Source organism: Amblyomma americanum, chromosome 1 (assembly GCF_052857255.1).
Source record: "Amblyomma americanum isolate KBUSLIRL-KWMA chromosome 1, ASM5285725v1, whole genome shotgun sequence".
NCBI classification, from domain to species: domain Eukaryota; kingdom Metazoa; phylum Arthropoda; class Arachnida; order Ixodida; family Ixodidae; genus Amblyomma; species Amblyomma americanum.
In genome coordinates this window covers 559394566-559417404 of record NC_135497.1, presented here as the reverse complement: position 1 = coordinate 559417404, position 22839 = coordinate 559394566, and the positions used below count along the sequence as shown (strand labels likewise).

General features: G+C 50.5%; 1 protein-coding gene and 1 pseudogene across 3 annotated transcripts in view; both read right to left on the bottom strand.

Moving 5' to 3' along the window:
* The window catches only part of LOC144116373 (protein tolkin-like), a 1150388-nt gene that overhangs the window by 974808 nt on the left and 152741 nt on the right, over positions 1-22839 (bottom strand). The gene's annotated exons all lie outside the window — the stretch shown is intronic.
* Positions 19582-21808, bottom strand: LOC144113517 (uncharacterized; annotated as a pseudogene).

Below are 22839 nucleotides of genomic sequence, written 5' to 3'. Positions count from 1 at the left end.
GGTGGGGAGTGGTTGTAACTCTGTGAGATAGACAGGGAGGACGACCGTCCTCTGAATTCCCGAGCGTTTTTACAATTTTCTGAACGTTTATGTAAAAATACTGCAGAGCCGAGTATAGTCGTTTTTTAGTGGGGAAGTGTAGTCTACGATGTAGTTGAACCAGTGTGTATTAAAACAGTGGCTACGTGCCCATTCCGAAGGGAGCCATTTTTAGTAGAAACTGCGGCTTCTGGTCATGTTTTCAAAGCGCGCTGAGTAAATAGCTCACGTACCACAGTGCAACCTGATACCACCCATGGCTGCGCTGAGGTCACATCAAGGTCAAATGAGGTCACGTCAAGGTCACATTTTGATCATGTCTCCACTACAAACAGCAACACATTGAAAATAGGAAACCTTATCGGTCGACCAAACACAATGCGCAAAATATCGCGATAATGCGATCGCTTGAGCCTCCGTATGTGTAGGACAAAAATAAAATAATGCATAATCTTGGCTGTTAGGCAATTTTTTATGCCACAGCGTGTTGCAAGGGGGCAGCTTCGCCCTTCCCATCGCAAATACTCGCATAAAGCGCCGTAGCGCGGCGACCGTAAGACAAGCACTCAGCAGGCAGAACTAACGCTGCGCTATGTTCTCACGGGCGCCGTTATCCAGCTAGGACGCCCGGGAGTGGGGAACATGCTTTCCTCGCCCTCTTTATCCTGAACGCAAGCGAGCGGCGGCGGCGGCAGCGCCGCGACAGTGGAGTGCACCCACTCCTGGTCCATTCACAGCGGCCCGAGGTTTTTTGACGAAGACTGTAGTACATACTTGATGACACGCACTGGTTTCCGCTTTCAGAGCGCAAGCTTTACTGGCCCAGCAGTAGCGAGCAAACTCCGATCCGAGAAAACAGCCTTGCAACAGCCGGAGCGTGACGTCACAGCCACGTGACAGGTTTCTCTTTCTCTCCCCCTCCCTTTCTTCTCCTCAAAACCAATTTTCGACTCCGTCGTTTTGACCTTTAGCGACCTTCAGCCGCCGCTCCGGAGCGGCGCCGATAAAGGGCGGGAGCTTCGAAAACATAAGTGGGACAGTGTGCACCTCTGCCGCGCTTTAGTGAGCGGTGGTGGCAGATGTGCGCTGCATGCGTTGCCATCGGCAACATTGTGGTAGAAACACGGCACTGAAGCTATAGACCGTTGGCGTGCATTGTGTTCATTGGCGTGGCATTGACCGTTAATTAAACTGCCACCTGCCAGGGTGCGGAACGCACTCAACGTTACAGGTGCCAATCCGCGTCTAGTTACCTGATACACCACAGCTTTCGCTCTCTAACCAGGTTCTCAAGTAACACTTGTTGCTGGGCTAGTTGGTGCATAGTTTCTATGTACAAACGTTAGCGCAAAATCAACCTTTCTTGTAAATGTGTCTTATTTTGCGCTAACGTTTGTACATAGATCTAACCAGGTTCAACAGTGTATAGTTAAACAGCAGCTAATTTTTATTCGCTCTTTTGGCAGCATCACACTTTCGGTAATTACGGGAGGTCATCACCGAGACATGAGAATACGGGGGTGGCCAAAAGTGTGGCTTTTTGGGCTTGCTGGTGCATGACCAAGCAAGAGAATATAGCGCAGAATAGACAGGACGCAAGACGATGCCCGGCCGTCCAATGCCCTGCGTAGCCGGCATTTTTTTTTTTTGCAGGGCGTAGCGCTACCTTTGACGAAACGTCTTGGGACAGGGACAGAGAGACGACGAACGGAACGAGCGCTCAACTTTCAACCGTTTTATTATTCTATTATTCAGGCGGGATAGGCTTTAAAAGCAAAGGGGGGGGGGGGGGTTCTCACACACAGTCATGTTTGTTTTGATACAAGATAGGCGTATTCTTTTCTGGTGAGCTTTACTGACGGGCGGCTCACATACTTTTCTTTCATTCTCATCGTCGTGAAGGCTTCGGCTATTTCGCTTACTTTCTTGTCTTTCGATTTCGTGATTGTAGTTGTTTCGGTGAACGACCGTTTAAATGTTTCCTTCTTTCTTGTCTGTTTCTCGGGGGGCAATTTGCGACGTGCGTTGCCAGGTTGCCTGTATGCGCTATGTCGTTAGATGCGCTCTTGTGCTCACTCAGCCTCTCATTAATCCCTGTCTGTCCCACGTACACCTTCTTGCATGTTAGGGGAATCTCGTAGGTAACACCTTGCGCGCATTGAACATGCGGGTTCTTGTGCTTGACGCCACACGTGCTTTCCTTCTTGCTGATGTCGCCATGTCAACTCACAATCTTCTGGAGGCCTCTCGTCTTGATGGGTGCCGACAGCACCACAGAAATGTCGGGCTTTTCCCCAATCTTTTATAGTCGATGTGAAAGATGGTGCATGTACGGCGCAACAACTGGACGGGTATTGTCATTTTTCTTCTTTTTCCTTATTCTAGCTGCTCTGTTTCCTGTTGTGATTTCTTTGAGAAGGCTTTCTGCGATTCTTGAAATTAAATGCTCAGTATATTCGTGGGTTTCTAAACTTTGCGCTTGAATTTTGAGGCTTTCCGAACATTTGTGCGGACAATATTTCTTGGTCGGCTGTTTTAGGCAAGACATTGCGACACCTCTTTGGATAATCTTGGAGCTCCCGGAATGAAACTTCATGACGCCTTTTTCACTTCTTGTACATCAAACATGTATGTCATTTATATCTATCTGGATGTCAAGAAATTGCAGGAAAGAATTCTGGGGGGCTTTGCAGGTGAATTCCAGACCTTGGAAAGCATTGCGCCATATTTCCAGGAAGTTGTCATTGTTGAGTAATAAAACAGTTGAATCTTTAGCGCTCGTTCTGTTCGTCGTTTCTTAGCCCCTGTCCCAAATCGTTCCGTCAGTTAGCGCTACCCACTGAAAAAAAATGTTATACCAACTAGCCCCAGTCGTCGGCTTATGGTAAAAAATACAGAAAATGAGACGGAGGCGTGCTAACAGGTAACAAGAACAATACTGTTTTTATAGATTCGAAAGGAAGAATGCGAACGGTTTTAAAGAAAAGGAATGTACATTATACAAGACAACAGAGCGAGAAACGCATCAAATTAAACAGACGTAAGTTACCCGTTCAATTAAGCGCTGGTCTACGCAGATCAAGACCACAGTGAGTGTCTGGTTAGCGACAGACGAAAAAAAGTTGAGAACGGGAGCAAACGTACAGTTTTTTGCCGGCGGCAGTCCATTCGCATTGACGACGCGGGCAGAGCGGCCCTCAAAGGCGACGGTCCTTGCGCGGTTCGTCTCGGCGATGCGGTGCAGCGGAAGCTGAACCCCCGAGGAGTGGACCGAAGCTGGTTGCCATTCGGCCCCTTTTTAAATCATCGGGCGCTAACGGCGGAGGCACTCGCAGACGCTGGTTGATAGTGCACTGAAAAGAATACCAGGTAATTCACACGTAGACACCACGCTTGGAAACTGCATGGCGGAGATGTTCAAGTTGAGAAAAATTCAGCATATTAGGTTTCGGCTGCCGAGGGAGTGTCTTCGGAACAGAAAAAAAAAAAAAACACGTACGCGAGAAAAAAAAATTGTCCTGCGTGGACAGAAGAGCACAGCGTGGCTAACTTAGTGACTCTGTCGGAGACAAAAGAGTTGAGACGGCGCCGTGCGGTGCGCGATGTTATCGGCCAACGAACCCAGGACGGCGGGAGTGCTGTGTGTGTGTGTGTGTGTGTGTGTGTGTGTGTGTGCGCGCGCGTGCGCGCGGACCAGGCGGCGGGCGCCCGGATGGGGATCCCACGGCGTTCTCTGAACGGCCCTGAACCGGGCGGCGGTCTGCGGGGTCATCAGGCGGCTCGTTTGTCTGTCGCCGCTTTCCAGGAACGGCGCCGGAAAGGAGAAAAGGGAGGACTCGGCCCGGCATCGGGACAGTGGTTGTGCGGGACGCTGAACGGAAAGGCCGTGTTTCCAACCTCTGCTGTAAAGTTTTCTTTTACCATTCGGCCAATAACACAAGTTAAGTTTTACCCGATTATCTTTCTTCCTTGTGACCGGAAATATCGCACGCGTACGTGGAGCACGTATTCTTTCACGTACAACAGTCCTTGTACGCACGAGCGGTGGCTTTCCCGAACAGCTTGGATCATGATGGCGGACCTTCGCGCAACTCTGCTCCCTGCGGGAGCATATACAGGAACACTACGGACGGACGGACGGACGGATGGATGGATGGATGGATGGATGGATGGATGGATGGATGGATGGATGGATGGATGGATGGATGGATGGATGGATGGATGGATGGATGAGTGGGTGTGTGGGTGGGTGGGTGGGTGGGTGGATGGATGGATGGATGGATGGATGGATGGATGCATGGATGCATGGATGGATGGATGGATGGATGGATGGATGGATGGACGGACGGACGGATGGACGAATGGATGGATGCATGGATGGATGGATGGATGGATGGATGGATGGATGGATGGATGGATGGATGGATGGATGGATGGATGGATGGATGGATGGGAGGTAGGAGCGTCCCCTTTGAAACGGGACAGTGGTTGTTGCCACCATGCTGTTTTTTTCCTTTATTTTTGTTTAACTCTGCAGTAAGTTGTAAATAAAATTAGCCATTTCTTTTAAACTACGTATTTCCTACACGTTAAAACTTAAGTCTCCTCTCTGCTTTTGAGCCACCAATCCTCCAATCGCTTTTTGCTAATTTCCACCGCAGATTTATTTACATGACTATTGCTATCTCTAAACCCTAAGGCCTCAGGAAAAGCGACTGCACCTGCATCGACATCGGGATGGATACCATCGCATTTTAGGATGAGGTGTTCTATTGTTTCTTCAGATTTACCACACACAGCACATGTGTCACCTTCTTCGTTAAATTTGTTTTTGTAGCTGCGCGTTCTAAGACACACTGACCTAGCTTCAAAGAGGAGGGCACTGCCTCTTGAGTTATCATAAAACGTTTCCTCCCTGATCTGCCTTTTCCAGCATCGATATAGTTCCACACTATGCTTCTTTTGCATTGAGTCTATCCAATTTTTACCTTCGACGTTTTTAACCTGTCGTTTAATGCTCTTTCTTTCTCCGTCCTCGTGTCTGGCATACTTACTGGTTAGCTTCCTAGTTCTTTTCAGCCACTGTGTGTCAGCGCTCTTTCTGTACAGGTATTTAGATACCTTAGCTGCCCACCTGTTATCGTCCAATTTCCTCAGGCGTTCTTCGTATAGTACTTTACTCTGAGCTTCCCGTGTTTCGAACGTTGCCCAGGCCATATTCCCCTGTACTGCCTCGTTTGTAGTTTTCCCGTGGACACCTAGTGCTAATCTTCCGACAGTTCTCTGATTTACTTCTAATCGCGACTGAACTGCAGCCCTTAAGCACAGAACCGCATTCCCGAAAGTAAGCCCCGGCACCATTATTCCTTTCCAAATACCTCTGAGGACTTCATCAAAACTGCATCGTAAACTGCATCGTAACGCCACTGCATCGTAACGCCACCTACAGGCGGCATCTGGGACCTAGACAGCCGCTGGGAGCTCTTTATTATATGCAGGCATGTCGCTTAACTCGTTTTGAATGTTTCGTGATTGCGCTCGCCAAATGCCGCGCGGCGCCGCAGCAGTAGGAGTCTGGTGGCCCTCTTTTCATTTTGTGTCTTCTTTTTTTCCACGCGCGTTCAAGATATGGCTTGAGAGCCGGCGCGCGCACCGGCATGATGCGATAAAATACCCGCGCGTGGAAGAAAGGAAGACACAAAATGAAAAGAGGCTCACTCGGCATTTTGACGAGCTGGAGCATGACACATTGAAACGAGTCAAGCGACATGCTTGCAGATAATAAAGGGCTCCGATTGGCTGTCTCGATCCCACATGCCGCCTGTACGTGGCGTTACGATGCAGTTTTCCGTCGCTCCGGCTACCGCTGCATGGAGTACACCACTTTTGCTCTCCATAGTACGTATGTAGTACGTCCGCCAAGGTATAGACAAACCTTCAATGGAAGGGCAAGTGAATATGAATGCCCTCGGTGCAACAATTCCGGTGGCAATTTAGCGATACATTGCAATAAGTGCAGGAAATGAGTGGTGACCTCTATCTAGACACAACAAAAATTCCTTTCCATGGGTAGAAGCAATATAACAACGGAGATAATTGAAGCTTTCCTTATCGCCAATAGTGCAGCCCACCCTGTGAGCACATCGTATACTACCAGCTAAAGAAATTGTGTCCTTAAAAAGTATCTCTTCGGGAAGTCGCTTGAAGTCCTGTGAAGAGTTGGAAACTGACTTAACTCTCGCTACTGCACTCTAAGAAAAAAATGTGTGAAAAGGTTGCATCGTCACGATTTAAGCGGTTTGGTTTATGGAAGTTTAACGTCCCAAAGCGACTCAGGCTATGAGAGACGCCGTAGTGAAGGGCTCCGGAAATTTCGACCACCTGGGGTTCTTTAACGGTGAATTTCGCCTCCATCGAAATTCGACCGCCGCGGCCGGGATCGAACGATTTAAGCGATCTGAAGACGCATGGACTAAAGATGCACTCTCCTACCACCCGTCGTTAGACTGTTATGGAAAACCTTTTTTTTACTCTCCTAAAACCAGCTCTGTTCCCGCTGCGCAAAGACGCTGTACAACCAAGTATGAAGCCCGCGCCGCCTCCCCTCTCGGAGCTGGCCCTCTCCCGAAAGCGGGGTGGCTGCGTTATTTTGAGGACAACAGTTAAGAGCTGTGCTCGCTTCGCCTAGCCAGTGCACGTAGGCGCGAGTCATCTGTAGACACACACTCCCCCCTGCATTGATCCTATTGATCAGTGACTAAAAGACGCTGGCAAAACTAACCGCGCCTCCTCGCTCCTTCAAGGGCCCAGAAGCTGGTAGCACTAAAGCTCGGAAACGTCTTTCGTGGAAGAAAACCTACAGCGATCTCCTCCCCATTTTCTCTTAAGGCCCGTCGTGCGATCGTTTTCTGAGCGGATTCCGCACGCGTGCCGGCCGCCCGTATCTGCCTCCGAGCGGACGTGGGGCGGAAAGGTGTTGTACGATCACTGTGCTGCTTACGAGGGAGCTAGATGGTTCCAGCGTTCCGACTGGCGCTCCCGGCAGTGCCTCTCGTCTAATCGCCTGCGGCGGTACAGTCAAGTGCTTGTAGCAAAACACGCAGATATCTTGCAGTAGAAATTGCCAGTATTAATTGCGGTGGACATCCGCTGCGTGAACGTTTTTTTGCTCTTGGATTTTCGTCGAAGGTAAAATCGTGGTCGACTGTGATGGCATGGATCTCGGTCTGGCAAACCCTCACGGCCGCGAATCAATTCGATCGTGACAAAACTACTCCACCGCAGCAGAGCCTGATCATCTGAAGCGATGTTGTGGGAAACGATATTTGGTTAATTTCTATCCAAGAGACTGAAAAACGCGTCACATCGCGATCGCGTGCTCCTCCTCGCTCGATCGCTATTGTGTCACAACGCTCTACGATTTGCCAAAATAACAGAAGGCTACCTGCTCTGAAAGTTACGCGGCCCTCACGAATTCAGAACGACGACGCGATTCTTATTGCGGATTCTCGATCGGGCCAGGCCACAGTACAGGCTGCTAACAACCAACCGCCCGTAAATATAACCGGGATATCATATTTTGTTAAAAATTTCACACTTCAGTGTTCTTTGCATTACTGACATTGAAAAAAAATAATTTCACATATATAAGTGTGTGTGTGTGTGTGTGTGTGTGTGTGTGTGTGTGTGTGTGTGTGTGTGTGTGTGTGTGTGTGTGTGTGTGTGTGTGTGTGTGTGTGTGTGTGTGTGTGTGTGTGTGTGTGTGTGTGTGTGTGTGTGTGTGTGTGTGTGTGTGTGTGTGTGTGTGTGTGTGTGTGTGTGTGTGTGTGTGTGTGTGTGTGTGTGTGTGTGTGTGTGTGTGTGTGTGTGTGTGAATTATGAATGCATTAAAAACACATTTTAGCACACTGCTGTCAAATGCAAGTGCACATGAGAAATTATGACTCTTCCAGCTATTTGGAAGAGGTAAAATCAGTTCTAATTAAAGCAGTTCTGCGTTTAATAGAACAGTGACAATGCAAAAATAGTGACATTTTTTTCGTGTTTTCCAGGCCCTTATTAAAGCCAAAATAGAAATAGCACTGTTACGCCGCAAAGGGGCTCCACTTGGCTAAAGTGTAAGGATTTGTTCTGCACAGTGACAGCGGGCCACCAGGCCCGCTTTCCCTTCTGGCGGAAGACCGGCCCCCTTCCTAATAGGGACAACCTGAGTGTGGCTGCGGTGACTTTCGCGTAACAGCCCTTCTTTACCGGCTACTATCCCGACAAGATTGTTTAGCCAACAGAGCTTTTTCCCTTCTGGCGGAAGACCGGCCCCCTTCCTAATAGGGACAACCTGAGTGTGGCTGCGGTGACTTTCGCGTAACAGCCCTTCTTTACCGGCTAATATCCCGACAAGATTGTTTAGCCAACAGAGCTTTTTCCCTTCTGGCGGAAGACCGGCCCCCTTCCTAATAGGGACAGCCTGAGTGTGGCTGCGGTGACTTTCGCGTAACAGCCCTTCTTTACCGGCTAATATCCCGACAAGATTGTTTACCCAACAGAGCTTTTTCCCTTCTGGCGGAAGACCGGCCCCCTTCCTAATAGGGACAACCTGAGTGTGGCTGCGGTGACTTTCGCGTAACAGCCCTTCTTTACCGGCTACTATCCCGACAAGATTGTTTAGCCAACAGAGCTTTTTCCCTTCTGGCGGAAGACCGGCCCCCTTCCTAATAGGGACAGCCTGAGTGTGGCTGCGGTGACTTTCGCGTAACAGCCCTTCTTTACCGGCTAATATCCCGACAAGATTGTTTAGCCAACAGAGCTTTTTCCCTTCTGGCGGAAGACCGGCCCCCTTCCTAATAGGGACAGCCTGAGTGTGGCTGCGGTGACTTTCGCGTAAGAGCCCTTCTTTACCGGCTAATATCCCGACAAGATTGTTTAGCCAACAGAGCTTTTTCCCTTCTGGCGGAAGACCGGCCCCCTTCCTAATAGGGACAGCCTGAGTGTGGCTGCGGTGACTTTCGCGTAACAGCCCTTCTTTACCGGCTAATATCCCGACAAGATTGTTTAGCCAACAGAGCTTTTTCCCTTCTGGCGGAAGACTGGCCCCCTTCCTAATAGGGACAGCTGAGTGTGGCTGCGGTGACTTTCGCGTAACAGCCCTTCTTTACCGGCTAATATCCCGACAAGATTGTTTAGCCAACAGAGCTTTTTCCCTTCTGGCGGAAGACCGGCCCCCTTCCTAATAGGGACAGCCTGAGTGTGGCTGCGGTGACTTTCGCGTAACAGCCCTTCTTTACCGGCTAATATCCCGACAAGATTGTTTAGCCAACAGAGCTTTTTCCCTTCTGGCGGAAGACCGGCCCCCTTCCTAATAGGGACAGCCTGAGTGTGGCTGCGGTGACTTTCGCGTAACAGCCCTTCTTTACCGGCTAATATCCCGACAAGTTTGTTTAGCCAACAGAGCTTTTTCCCTTCTGGCGGAAGACTGGCCCCCTTCCTAATAGGGACAGCTGAGTGTGGCTGCGGTGACTTTCGCGTAACAGCCCTTCTTTACCGGCTAATATCCCGACAAGATTGTTTAGCCAACAGAGCTTTTTCCCTTCTGGCGGAAGACCGGCCCCCTTCCTAATAGGGACAGCCTGAGTGTGGCTGCGGTGACTTTCGCGTAACAGCCCTTCTTTACCGGCTAATATCCCGACAAGATTGTTTAGCCAACAGAGCTTTTTCCCTTCTGGCGGAAGACCGGCCCCCTTCCTAATAGGGACAGCCTGAGTGTGGCTGCGGTGACTTTCGCGTAACAGCCCTTCTTTACCGGCTAATATCCCGACAAGATTGTTTAGCCAACAGAGCTTTTTCCCTTCTGGCGGAAGACCGGCCCCCTTCCTAATAGGGACAGCCTGAGTGTGGCTGCGGTGACTTTCGCGTAACAGCCCTTCTTTACCGGCTAATATCCCGACAAGATTGTTTAGCCAACAGAGCTTTTTCCCTTCTGGCGGAAGACCGGCCCCCTTCCTAATAGGGACAGCCTGAGTGTGGCTGCGGTGACTTTCGCGTAACAGCCCTTCTTTACCGGCTAATATCCCGACAAGATTGTTTAGCCAACAGAGCTTTTTCCCTTCTGGCGGAAGACCGGCCCCCTTCCTAATAGGGACAGCCTGAGTGTGGCTGCGGTGACTTTCGCGTAACAGCCCTTCTTTACCGGCTAATATCCCGACAAGATTGTATAGCCAACAGAGCTTTTTCCCTTCTGGCGGAAGACCGGCCCCCTTCCTAATAGGGACAGCCTGAGTGTGGCTGCGGTGACTTTCGCGTAACAGCCCTCCTTTATCGCCTACTACCCCGACAAGATTGTTTAGCCAACAGAGCTTTTTCCCTTCTGGCGGAAGACCGGCCCCCTTCCTAATAGGGACAGCCTGAGTGTGGCTGCGGTGACTTTCGCGTAACAGCCCTTCTTTACCGGCTAATATCCCGACAAGATTGTATAGCCAACAGAGCTTTTTCCCTTCTGGCAGAAGACCGGCCCCCTTCCTAATAGGGACAGCCTGAGTGCGGCTGCGGTGACTCTCGCGTAACAGCCCTTCTTTACCGGCTACTATCCCGACAAGATTGTTTAGCCAACAGAGCTTTTTCCCTTCTGGCGGAAGACCGGCCCCCTTCCTAATAGGGACAGCCTGAGTGTGGCTGCGGTGACTTTCGCGTAACAGCCCTCCTTTATCGCCTACTACCCAGACAAGATTGTTTAGCCAACAGAGCTTTTTCCCTTCTGGCGGAAGACCGGCCCCCTTCCTAATAGGGACAGCCTGAGTGTGGCTGCGGTGACTCTCGCGTAACAGCCCTTCTTTACCGGCTAATATCCCGACAAGATTGTATAGCCAACAGAGCTTTTTCCCTTCTGGCGGAAGACCGGCCCCCTTCCTAATAGGGACAGCCTGAGTGTGGCTGCGGTGACTTTCGCGTAACAGCCCTCCTTTATCGCCTACTACCCCGACAAGATTGTTTAGCCAACAGAGCTTTTTCCCTTCTGGCGGAAGACCGGCCTCCTTCCTAATAGGGACAGCCTGAGTGTGGCTGCGGTGACTTTCGCGTAACAGCCCTTCTTTACCGGCTAATATCCCGACAAGATTGTATAGCCAACAGAGCTTTTTCCCTTCTGGCAGAAGACCGGCCCCCTTCCTAATAGGGACAGCCTGAGTGCGGCTGCGGTGACTCTCGCGTAACAGCCCTTCTTTACCGGCTACTATCCCGACAAGATTGTTTAGCCAACAGAGCTTTTTCCCTTCTGGCGGAAGACCGGCCCCCTTCCTAATAGGGACAGCCTGAGTGTGGCTGCGGTGACTTTCGCGTAACAGCCCTCCTTTATCGCCTACTACCCCGACAAGATTGTTTAGCCAACAGAGCTTTTTCCCTTCTGGCGGAAGACCGGCCCCCTTCCTAATAGGGACAGCCTGAGTGTGGCTGCGGTGACTTTCGCGTAACAGCCCTTCTTTACCGGCTAATATCCCGACAAGATTGTTTAGCCAACAGAGCTTTTTCCCTTCTGGCGGAAGACCGGCCCCCTTCCTAATAGGGACAGCCTGAGTGTGGCTGCGGTGACTTTCGCGTAACAGCCTTTCTTTACCGGCTAATATCCCGACAAGATTGTTTAGCCAACAGAGCTTTTTCCCTTCTGGCGGAAGACCGGCCCCCTTCCTAATAGGGACAGCCTGAGTGTGGCTGCGGTGACTTTCGCGTAACAGCCCTTCTTTACCGGATAATATCCCGACAAGATTGTTTAGCCAACAGAGCTTTTTCCCTTCTGGCGGAAGACCGGCCCCTTTCCTAATAGGGACAGCCTGAGTGTGGCTGCGGTGACTTTCGCGTAACAGCCCTTCTTTACCGGCTAATATCCCGACAAGATTGTTTAGCCAACAGAGCTTTTTCCCTTCTGGCGGAAGACTGGCCCCCTTCCTAATAGGGACAGCTGAGTGTGGCTGCGGTGACTTTCGCGTAACAGCCCTTCTTTACCGGCTAATATCCCGACAAGATTGTTTAGCCAACAGAGCTTTTTCCCTTCTGGCGGAAGACCGGCCCCCTTCCTAATAGGGACAGCCTGAGTGTGGCTGCGGTTACTTTCGCGTAACAGCCCTTCTTTACCGGCTAATATCCCGACAAGATTGTTTAGCCAACAGAGCTTTTTCCCTTCTGGCGGAAGACCGGCCCCCTTCCTAATAGGGACAGCCTGAGTGTGGCTGCGGTGACTTTCGCGTAACAGCCCTTCTTTACCGGCTAATATCCCGACAAGATTGTTTAGCCAACAGAGCTTTTTCCCTTCTGGCGGAAGACCGGCCCCCTTCCTAATAGGGACAGCCTGAGTGTGGCTGCGGTGACTTTCGCGTAACAGCCCTTCTTTACCGGCTAATATCCCGACAAGATTGTTTAGCCAACAGAGCTTTTTCCCTTCTGGCGGAAGACCGGCCCCCTTCCTAATAGGGACAGCCTGAGTGTGGCTGCGGTGACTTTCGCGTAACAGCCCTTCTTTACCGGCTAATATCCCGACAAGATTGTATAGCCAACAGAGCTTTTTCCCTTCTGGCGGAAGACCGGCCCCCTTCCTAATAGGGACAGCCTGAGTGTGGCTGCGGTGACTTTCGCGTAACAGCCCTCCTTTATCGCCTACTACCCCGACAAGATTGTTTAGCCAACAGAGCTTTTTCCCTTCTGGCGGAAGACCGGCCCCCTTCCTAATAGGGACAGCCTGAGTGTGGCTGCGGTGACTTTCGCGTAACAGCCCTTCTTTACCGGCTAATATCCCGACAAGATTGTATAGCCAACAGAGCTTTTTCCCTTCTGGCAGAAGACCGGCCCCCTTCCTAATAGGGACAGCCTGAGTGCGGCTGCGGTGACTCTCGCGTAACAGCCCTTCTTTACCGGCTACTATCCCGACAAGATTGTTTAGCCAACAGAGCTTTTTCCCTTCTGGCGGAAGACCGGCCCCCTTCCTAATAGGGACAGCCTGAGTGTGGCTGCGGTGACTTTCGCGTAACAGCCCTCCTTTATCGCCTACTACCCAGACAAGATTGTTTAGCCAACAGAGCTTTTTCCCTTCTGGCGGAAGACCGGCCCCCTTCCTAATAGGGACAGCCTGAGTGTGGCTGCGGTGACTCTCGCGTAACAGCCCTTCTTTACCGGCTAATATCCCGACAAGATTGTATAGCCAACAGAGCTTTTTCCCTTCTGGCGGAAGACCGGCCCCCTTCCTAATAGGGACAGCCTGAGTGTGGCTGCGGTGACTTTCGCGTAACAGCCCTCCTTTATCGCCTACTACCCCGACAAGATTGTTTAGCCAACAGAGCTTTTTCCCTTCTGGCGGAAGACCGGCCTCCTTCCTAATAGGGACAGCCTGAGTGTGGCTGCGGTGACTTTCGCGTAACAGCCCTTCTTTACCGGCTAATATCCCGACAAGATTGTATAGCCAACAGAGCTTTTTCCCTTCTGGCAGAAGACCGGCCCCCTTCCTAATAGGGACAGCCTGAGTGCGGCTGCGGTGACTCTCGCGTAACAGCCCTTCTTTACCGGCTACTATCCCGACAAGATTGTTTAGCCAACAGAGCTTTTTCCCTTCTGGCGGAAGACCGGCCCCCTTCCTAATAGGGACAGCCTGAGTGTGGCTGCGGTGACTTTCGCGTAACAGCCCTCCTTTATCGCCTACTACCCCGACAAGATTGTTTAGCCAACAGAGCTTTTTCCCTTCTGGCGGAAGACCGGCCCCCTTCCTAATAGGGACAGCCTGAGTGTGGCTGCGGTGACTCTCGCGTAACAGCCCTTCTTTACCGGCTACTATCCCGACAAGATTGTTTAGCCAACAGAGCTTTTTCCCTTCTGGCAGAAGACCGCCCCCCTTCCTAATAGGGACAGCCTGAGTGTGGCTGCGGTGACTCTCGCGTAACAGCCCTTCTTTACCGGCTACTATCCCGACAAGATTGTTTAGCCAACAGAGCTTTTTCCCTTGTGGCGGAAGACCGGCCCCCTTCCTAATAGGGACAGCCTGAGTGCGGCTGCGGTGACTCTCGCGTAACAGCCCTTCTTTACCGGCTACTGTCCCGACAAGATCGTTTAGCCAACAGAGCTTTTTCCCTTCTGGCGGAAGACCGGCCCCCTTCCTAATAGGGACAGCCTGAGTGTGGCTGCGGTGACTTTCGCGTAACAGCCCTTCTTTACCGGCTAATATCCCGACAAGATTGTATAGCCAACAGAGCTTTTTCCCTTCTGGCAGAAGACCGGCCCCCTTCCTAATAGGGACAGCCTGAGTGCGGCTGCGGTGACTCTCGCGTAACAGCCCTTCTTTACCGGCTACTATCCCGACAAGATTGTTTAGCCAACAGAGCTTTTTCCCTTCTGGCGGAAGACCGGCCCCCTTCCTAATAGGGACAGCCTGAGTGTGGCTGCGGTGACTTTCGCGTAACAGCCCTCCTTTATCGCCTACTACCCCGACAAGATTGTTTAGCCAACAGAGCTTTTTCCCTTCTGGCGGAAGACCGGCCCCCTTCCTAATAGGGACAGCCTGAGTGTGGCTGCGGTGACTTTCGCGTAACAGCCCTCCTTTATCGCCTACTACCCCGACAAGATCGTTTAGCCAACAGAGCTTTTTCCCTTCTGGCGGAAGACCGGCCCCCTTCCTAATAGGGACAGCCTGAGTGTGGCTGCGGTGACTTTCGCGTAACAGCCCTCCTTTATCGCCTACTACCCCGACAAGATCGTTTAGCCAACAGAGCTTTTTCCCTTCTGGCGGAAGACCGGCCCCCTTCCTAATAGGGACAGCCTGAGTGTGGCTGCGGTGACTTTCGCGTAACAGCCCTCCTTTATCGCCTACTACCCCGACAAGATCGTTTAGCCAACAGAGCTTTTTCCCTTCTGGCGGAAGACCGGCCCCCTTCCTAATAGGGACAGCCTGAGTGTGGCTGCGGTGACTTTCGCGTAACAGCCCTCCTTTATCGCCTACTACCCCGACAAGATCGGCGTGGAACCGGCGAGATGGCGGTGACCCTTACAAGCTTTCTACTGCTCACGCAGGTGTTTTCGGCGAACATTTTGGCGGCGGTCCTTCCTGACGGATTTCCGTTCGACGACGTATGCCCGGAATTGGTCGACAGTGGTTCTTCGTGCACGACTGCATTGTTTGAGAACTTCGAATTGCAACAGTGCCCAGCCAGCGACGAATTTGAACAGTTTGTGATTCCGAGCTGGCAACATTGCCAAGTGGGCGTCGACGCTGCCAAGTGTCGGCTACAAAAGCATCGGAGCAGCACTGTAACGATGGGGCGTGGAACCGGCGAGATGGCGGTGACCCTTACAAGCTTTCTACTGCTCACGCAGGTTGGTCTTTTTCACCCTTTGAAACCGTCGCGCTACATTTTGCCGGTTCCACCCCAAATGCTTTATCTTACTTTTGCTGTAAGCCACGCGGTTTTGTGCTGTCAAATCGTCTGTATGTTAAGAGGCATTTTTCAGTTTTTCGTAGCCCAGCGTTTTATCTTCTAATCTTGTTGCTTTGTGGCGGGGATATTGAGAGTAACCCTGGCCCAGCAACAGCTGAACAATTTCGAGAGCTGTTGAATGGTCAAACCACAATTCTTTCCAAGTTATCGCAGCTTACCGCGGACGTAACTGACGTAAAAGCCCGGCTTGTTGTATTGGAAACTAAGTTAGGAAAAATTGACGCAATTGAAACAGCTCTAGCCAACGTTGAAGATCAACAACGAAAAGATCATGAAGTTCTGACAAGCATGATTGCAAAAATAGACGATTTGGAAAATCGTGGAAGGCGTAATAACTTGATTTTTTACGGCTTAACTGATTCTGATGACAGTGAGACGGCAGCCAAGTCTGAGGAGCTTATCATAAGTCAGTGCACTGAGAAGCTGGAATTGTCTTCCGTGTCTATTGAACGTGCTCATAGGCTGGGTAAATTCTCCCAAGGAAAAAATCGGCCTATCATTGTGCGCTTCAATTCCTTTAAAGACCGCCAGGCTGTGCTTGCAAATGCATTCAAGCTCAAGGGATCCAGTGTTGCTATATCTGAAGACTTTTCCCGTACTCTCCGTGATAGGAGAAAGAAATTATGGGATTATGCCAAGCAAAATGGCGAAAAAGGCGTGAAAGCAGTTCTGAAATATGATACGCTTCATTTGGGTAGTAGGCGTTTCCAATGGGACAGTGAAGCCGGCACCGTACGGGAACAATGACAAACCACTGTTCATTCTGCGATGTGCCCGGTCAGCATTTTGTCAATCAATTGCCGCAGTATAAAAAATAAAGTTGATGACTTTCACTTTCTTCTTCGTACCGTGCAACCGACCTTTGTTTTGGGAACAGAATCGTGGCTCGATCCGACCATCTCAAGCGCTGAAATATTTCCTGACACGTACGAGTGTTTTCGTCGCGACCGTTGTGCACGTGGCGGAGGAGTGTTTATTTTGGTCCATAAAAGTGTCCCGTGCGCTCAAATGGAATTCTCTGATAGTGAAACTGAATTGGTTGTTTGCAAAGTACGACTGCCGAACGGGAAAGCAATGGTTCTTGGGTCATTTTATAGGCCTCCTGGTCCTTCTGTAAAGCCGCTAGTTGGCTTATCTCATTTTCTTGAAACCATTAACACTGAATGCCTTGTTTTAGGGGGGGACTTTAACCTTCCAGACATTGACTGGTCAGCTAACGAACCAAGAGATATAGCTCGAGGGAATCTATACTCAACTTTTTTTGACATTTTAGATTCCAACACCTTTTGTCAGTATGTGCATGAGCCATCACGAACGGACGGAACTGGTCACGTACTCGACCTCTTGCTGTGTAACGTGCCTGATGTTGTATGCAATGTACAAGTGTTGCCTGGTTTGAGCGACCACAATATTATTCTAGCAGATTTATTAGTTCACTACGTGAAGGTTGCAAAACCACCTAGGCGAAAGATTTATGTCTACAGCAGGGCCAACTACGAGGCGATTAGCGCTGCTTTCGATTCGTTCTTTCCAACTTTTGATGAACTCGCGGATAACTTAAATATCGAACAGCTATGGAGTACATTCAAACAGAAATTGTTCGAATTACGTGAAGCTTTTGTTCCATTAAGCGTTATATCAAGTAAGAGAGCTCGAGATAAACCCTGGTTTAACACCGAGTTACGTGCCCTTGTTCGCAGACAGCGACGAATGTATCGAAGATACAAGTTGTCTAAATCGCCAGAGTGTTTGGCCTTGCTGAAAACAATAAAAAATGAATTCAGACAGAAGTCTCACATCGCTAAAGACTTGTATTTTTCGAATTTAGGAGAAAAACTTGTCAAAGATACCAAAGAATTTTGGAGATATGTGAAGCGTAATGGTAAGGATGACAGCTCAGTACCTGCTCTGAAAAATGATGAGTTAATCATCCATGATGATGAGGCTAAAGTTGAAATGTTTAGCCGTTATTTTTCATCTGTGTTTTTGCCACCTAGTTCACGTTCTGTCTGTTTTGCATTACCTTTTGAAATAGATTGCATGCCGGAAGTTACTTTTTGTGTTGACGGTGTGCGTAAATTATTGAAGGATTTGAATCAGGCTAAGGCTTGTGGCCCTGATGACATTCCTGCCGCAATTTTAAGGAATTGTGCGGATACATTATGTCTGTATTTCACCCGGCTGTTCCAGAACTCTCTTAATGAAACCGACTTGCCTGCTGATTGGAAGGTAGCGCGTGTCGTGCCCATACATAAGAGTGGTATGCGAAACTCCGTTCAGAACTACAGACCCGTTTCCTTAACCAGCATAACCTGTAAAATTATGGAGCATGTAATATATAGTTGCGTTATGGCCCATCTCACCAAACACAATCTCTTATGCACTAGTCAACATGGTTTCAGGCGTGGATTTTCCTGCAATACGCAGCTGGTGGAGTTCGTTCATGATTTGGCATCGGCAATCGATAAGCAACAAATTGTGGACTGCGTTTTCTTGGATTTCCGCAAGGCATTTGATGTTGTCGCGCACAGTCTTCTTCTCTCCAAATTGAAAGCGTATAACCTGGATTGTAAAATAATTGCGTGGATTGCAGAATATCTGTCGTTACGAAGGCAGGCTGTTGTTCTGAACGGTATTTCTTCACAGTATGCACCAGTTACGTCGGGAGTTCCCCAAGGCTCAGTATTGGGACCACTTTTGTTTTTGCTGTATATTAATGATATTTCAGTTGGCATACAGTCTTCATTCAGGATGTTTGCCGATGATTGTGTTGTTTACAGAGTAGTAAATTCCACTTCTGATTCACAAATCCTGCAAACTGATTTAGATACTGTGGCAGACTGGTGTGTACGTTGGGACATGTCCTTAAATATAAACAAAACTGTTCACGTCACCTTCACAAGAAAACGTGCTAATCATCCGTATAGGTATAGAATTAATGATCTTACTCTCAACATAAGCAAGTCATTTAAATATCTAGGCGTCTTTTTTACATCGGACTTACGATGGAATAAGCACATTAATTATATTGCGAATAAGGCAGCGTCACGTTTGGGTTTTCTACGGCGGAATTTTAGCCATTTACCAAGTAACTTAAAAACACAGCTGTATTTCAGTTACGTACGCTCCATACTTGAATATGGATGTGTTTGCTGGGACCCACACACATCTGAGTGTGTAGGAAAATTAGAGAAAATTCAGAATAGGGCAGTTAGATTTGTTCTTGGTAATTATAATTGGCAAGTTAGTATGACGGAAAGCAAACGAAAACTTAACTGGCAAGAGTTGAAGGACCGTAGAAGGTACATCAGATTGAAATTTTTCCATGAGATTTATTATTCAAAAACTGGCATAAACCGCGAACAATATATCCAGGCACCTCATTATATATCAAAGCGACTAGACCACTGTTTGAAGGTCAGAGAATTTTCTTGCAAGGGTGACGTCTTGCGTTATTCTTTTTTTGTTAGAACTGTTCGGGACTGGAACAGTTTGCCATCGAGCATTGTATGTATTACATCTAACGAAGCATTTTTCCATGCACTGCAATAATTGCTTTATACCTATAAATGAAGTCTGTACCCCCCTGCTGTAATGCCCTGCGGGGCGATGCAGGTAACTAATAAATAAAAATAAATAAATAGAGCTTTTTCCCTTCTGGCGGAAGACCGGCCCCCTTCCTAATAGGGACAGCCTGAGTGTGGCTGCGGTGACTTTCGCGTAACAGCCCTCCTATATCGCCTACTACCCCGACAAGATCGTTTAGCCAACAGAGCTTTTTCCCTTCTGGCAGAAGACCGGCCCCCTTCCTAATAGGGACAGCCTGAGTGCGGCTGCGGTGACTCTCGCGTAACAGCCCTTCTTTACCGGCTACTGTCCCGACAAGATCGTTTAGCCAACAGAGCTTTTTCGCTTGTGGCGGCAGCCCGGTCCCCTTCCTGATAGGTACAGCCTGAGTGTGGCTGCGGTCACTTTCGCGTAACAGCCCTTCTTTATTCGCCTACTACCCCGACATTGGGTTGGAGCAAACTTTATTTGTGCCTGCAGTTGGGCGCTCGCGCGCCCCGACGAGGGCCTACGTCGTCTACGAGGTTGCCGTTACTCGGCGCGGATCTGCGCTCACCGTTGCCGGCTCGCTGGGTCCCTCCCTGCCTTTCGAGCGCCCCGAGGACCTGCTGGACGGCCCATAGCTGTTGGTCTTGGTCGTTGCTCTTCGCGGCTGCCTCCAGCCGCGGCGGGATTGTTCTTAATGTTGCTTCCTTTGGATTTTTGATGCAGTCCCACAAAATGTGCGTGTGATCTGCCGTCTCCCTCCGGCAGACTCTACACGTATCGGTCGGGTAGGTCTCGGGGTACATGCAATGCATCAGTCCCGGGCTCGGTAGCGATCCGGTCTGGAGCTGTTTCAGTATTGCCGCCTCCGCTCGACTCAGCCTCGGGTGCGGGGGTGGGAGAGTCCTGCGAGCCAGGCGGTAGGCCTTCGTGATTTCGCTGTAGTCCGTCATGCGGTCCTTGGCTACGAACCACGTCGGACGGTGTGTTGCCGGGGCGCGGTTGGTTAGAGCTCGCGCCGCTGCGTGTACCGTCTCATTGTGATTCTCACTGCGTTCCGACGCGTCGCCCGCGTGCGCCAGAAACCACTTTATTCTTACTCTTCCGTCTTGCAGTTTGGTCGCTCGTAGTACGCGCTCGGCCTCCCTGCTGACTTGGGCTTTGGCGAAGTTTCGCACCGCCTGTCTCGAGTCACTCAGCACCATGTAGCAGTCTGCGTCGGCGATGGCCAGGGCGATGGCCACCTCCTCCGCTTGTTCCGCTCCGGCGCTTCTCACGCTCGCTGCCGTCCTCGTGGCGCCGGTCGACGCCTCTATGACGACCGCTGCGAAGGCGTTCCGTTGGTAATGGGCGGCGTCAATGTACCGCGCGTGCTCGTCCTTTGCGTGCAGGTCGATGAGAGGCTTGGCCCTCGCCGCTCTTCTTCCCTTGTTAAACTCAGGGTTCATGTTCTTGGGTATGGGGTCGATTCTGGTCTGGCGTCGGACCTCTTCGGGGACGGGGAGCTTCATCTCCGCCTCGTTCGAGTGTCCTATTGCCAGGTCGTCCAGTATCTTCCTCCCGGCTTTGGCCGTGGACAGCCGCTCCAGTTGAGAGGTCCGTTGCGCTTCGGCTATTTCTTCGAGCGTGTTGTGCATCCCGAGTTGTAAGAGGCGGGTCGTGCTCGTGGACTCGAACAGGCCCAGCGCCGTCTTGTACGCTCTTCTGATGATTACATTGATTTTGTTGCGTTCGTGTTGCAGCCATCTGTGGTAGGCTGCAACGTACGCGACGTGGCTGATGATGAAGGATTGGACGAGCCTGATTAGGTTCTCCTCTCTCATGCCAGCCTTCCGGGAAGTGACTCTTTTGAGGAGTCGCACAGCGTTGGCCGCTTTTGCCGTGAGACGGGAGATGGTTTCGCCGTTTCTTCCATGCTTTTCGATGACCATGCCTAGCATCCTGATTTGTCTGACCTCGGGGATCACGTTGCCGGATTTGGTTACGATTCTGATTTCTTCGCATTCGTGTTGTCTGGTCTTGCTCCTGCAATTGTTGGTAGGTGGGAGTATGAGGAGCTCCGATTTGCTCGGCGAACATCTCAGTCCGGTGCCTTCCAGCTGGTCTTCTATCGCGTCGACGGCGGCTTGCAGCGCGCCCTCGATGTGGGCGTCGCTGCCGCCGGTCACCCACAGTGTGATATCGTCCGCGTAGATGGTGTGCCTGACGTCTTCAATGTCCGCGAGCTTCTCGGCCACTCCGATCATTACCAGGTTGAACAGCATCGGCGAAATGACCGATCCCTGCGGTGTGCCGGTGCTCCCGAGCTTTTTCTCTTGCGTTTGTAGGTCGCCTGCTCGTAGCTCGGCGGTACTGTCCGTGAGGAAGTCCTTGATGTAGTTGTAGGATCTTTCGCCTATGTTGAGCTCAGAGACTTGGGACAGAATCGCCGAGTGTTTCACATTATCGAAGGCGCTCTTTCGGTCGAGCCCCAGGATTGCCTTGTTGTCGCGGGCGCTGCCGCCATCGTCTATGATTTGGTATTTGACCGGCAACATCGCGTCCTGCGTGCTTAGGTGCTGTCTGAAGCCGATCACCGTGTCCGGACAAGATTGTTTAGCCAACAGAGCTTTTTCGCTTCTGGCGGCAGCCCGGTCCTCTTAATTATAGGGACAGCCTGAGTGTGGCTGCGGTGACTTTCGCGTAACAGCCCTTCTCTTTATCGCCTACTACCCCGACAAGATCTTTTAGCCAACAGAGCTTTTTCGCTTCTGGTGGCAGCCCGGTCACCTTCATGATAGAGACAGCCTGAGTGTGGCTACGGTGACTCGCGGAACGGCCCCTGTTTATCGACTACTACCACGACAAGATTGTTTTTAAGAGCGTTAGCTCGTACTACTCGCATTCGAACGTTTCTTGTCAGTCCGGGATTTCAAGATAGCGGCCGGTCATGTTATCAAATTGCTCCAGCATCGTGCAAAATGTGACCCCCATCACGTGACCGCGCGCGCGCAGTAGTCGGGCCGGAACAGCGGCCGGTTTACTCCCTATGCTCGCGTTCCGCTACATGTATGTACCGTGTGAGCGGGTGCTGAGACTGGTGCCAACTGGGGTCGCCATTGGTGGCAAAATTGCGGCCCACCCGTTTGGCGCAGAGGGTTCGGAGTGGCGGCAGACGAATCTACGCGATTCGGCGGACGAAGTTGTTAGTCGAGTTAAAGCTTGATCTGTGTGAGGGACGACCTTTGGTATTCAAAACCGTAATTGGGCCGACCTTCGGAGGGCCGTGGCGGGCGAGCCAGTGGTCGCAGAGGGATACGGGTTGTGCCAAAAGAATCGTCGTTTCAAGTACACGATGGTATCTGATTTCGGGGCACGGGAGGAAAATTCGGATATAACGAATTTGAGCCTGGGATATAACGAAGGTGGACGTTAAATTTCCACACTAATATTATTGTAAAACAAAGTCAAAAGCATAGGTGACAATCACTTAGCTAACGCTCCTCATTTGATTTTGCGTTCGCGAATCATTATTTGATTTTTGAGATAGGTTTTAGAAATTCCAGCTTTGCGCTTACAACATGTGAAATGCATCGCTCCTTGTCTTCGTGATTAGCACTACGGGCTAGTCTCTTGAACAACAGCGCCAATTTAAGAGGCGACTGTCTCAGCTCATTACAGAATCGACACACGCACTTCCAAAGGTCAACTCGCAAAAAAGACGCCTGATAAAAAAGACAACACACTTGGTTCCCTTAAGAACTGGTGTTGCATACAAGATACCGCTGCCATGTGCGAAAAGCCATATTGG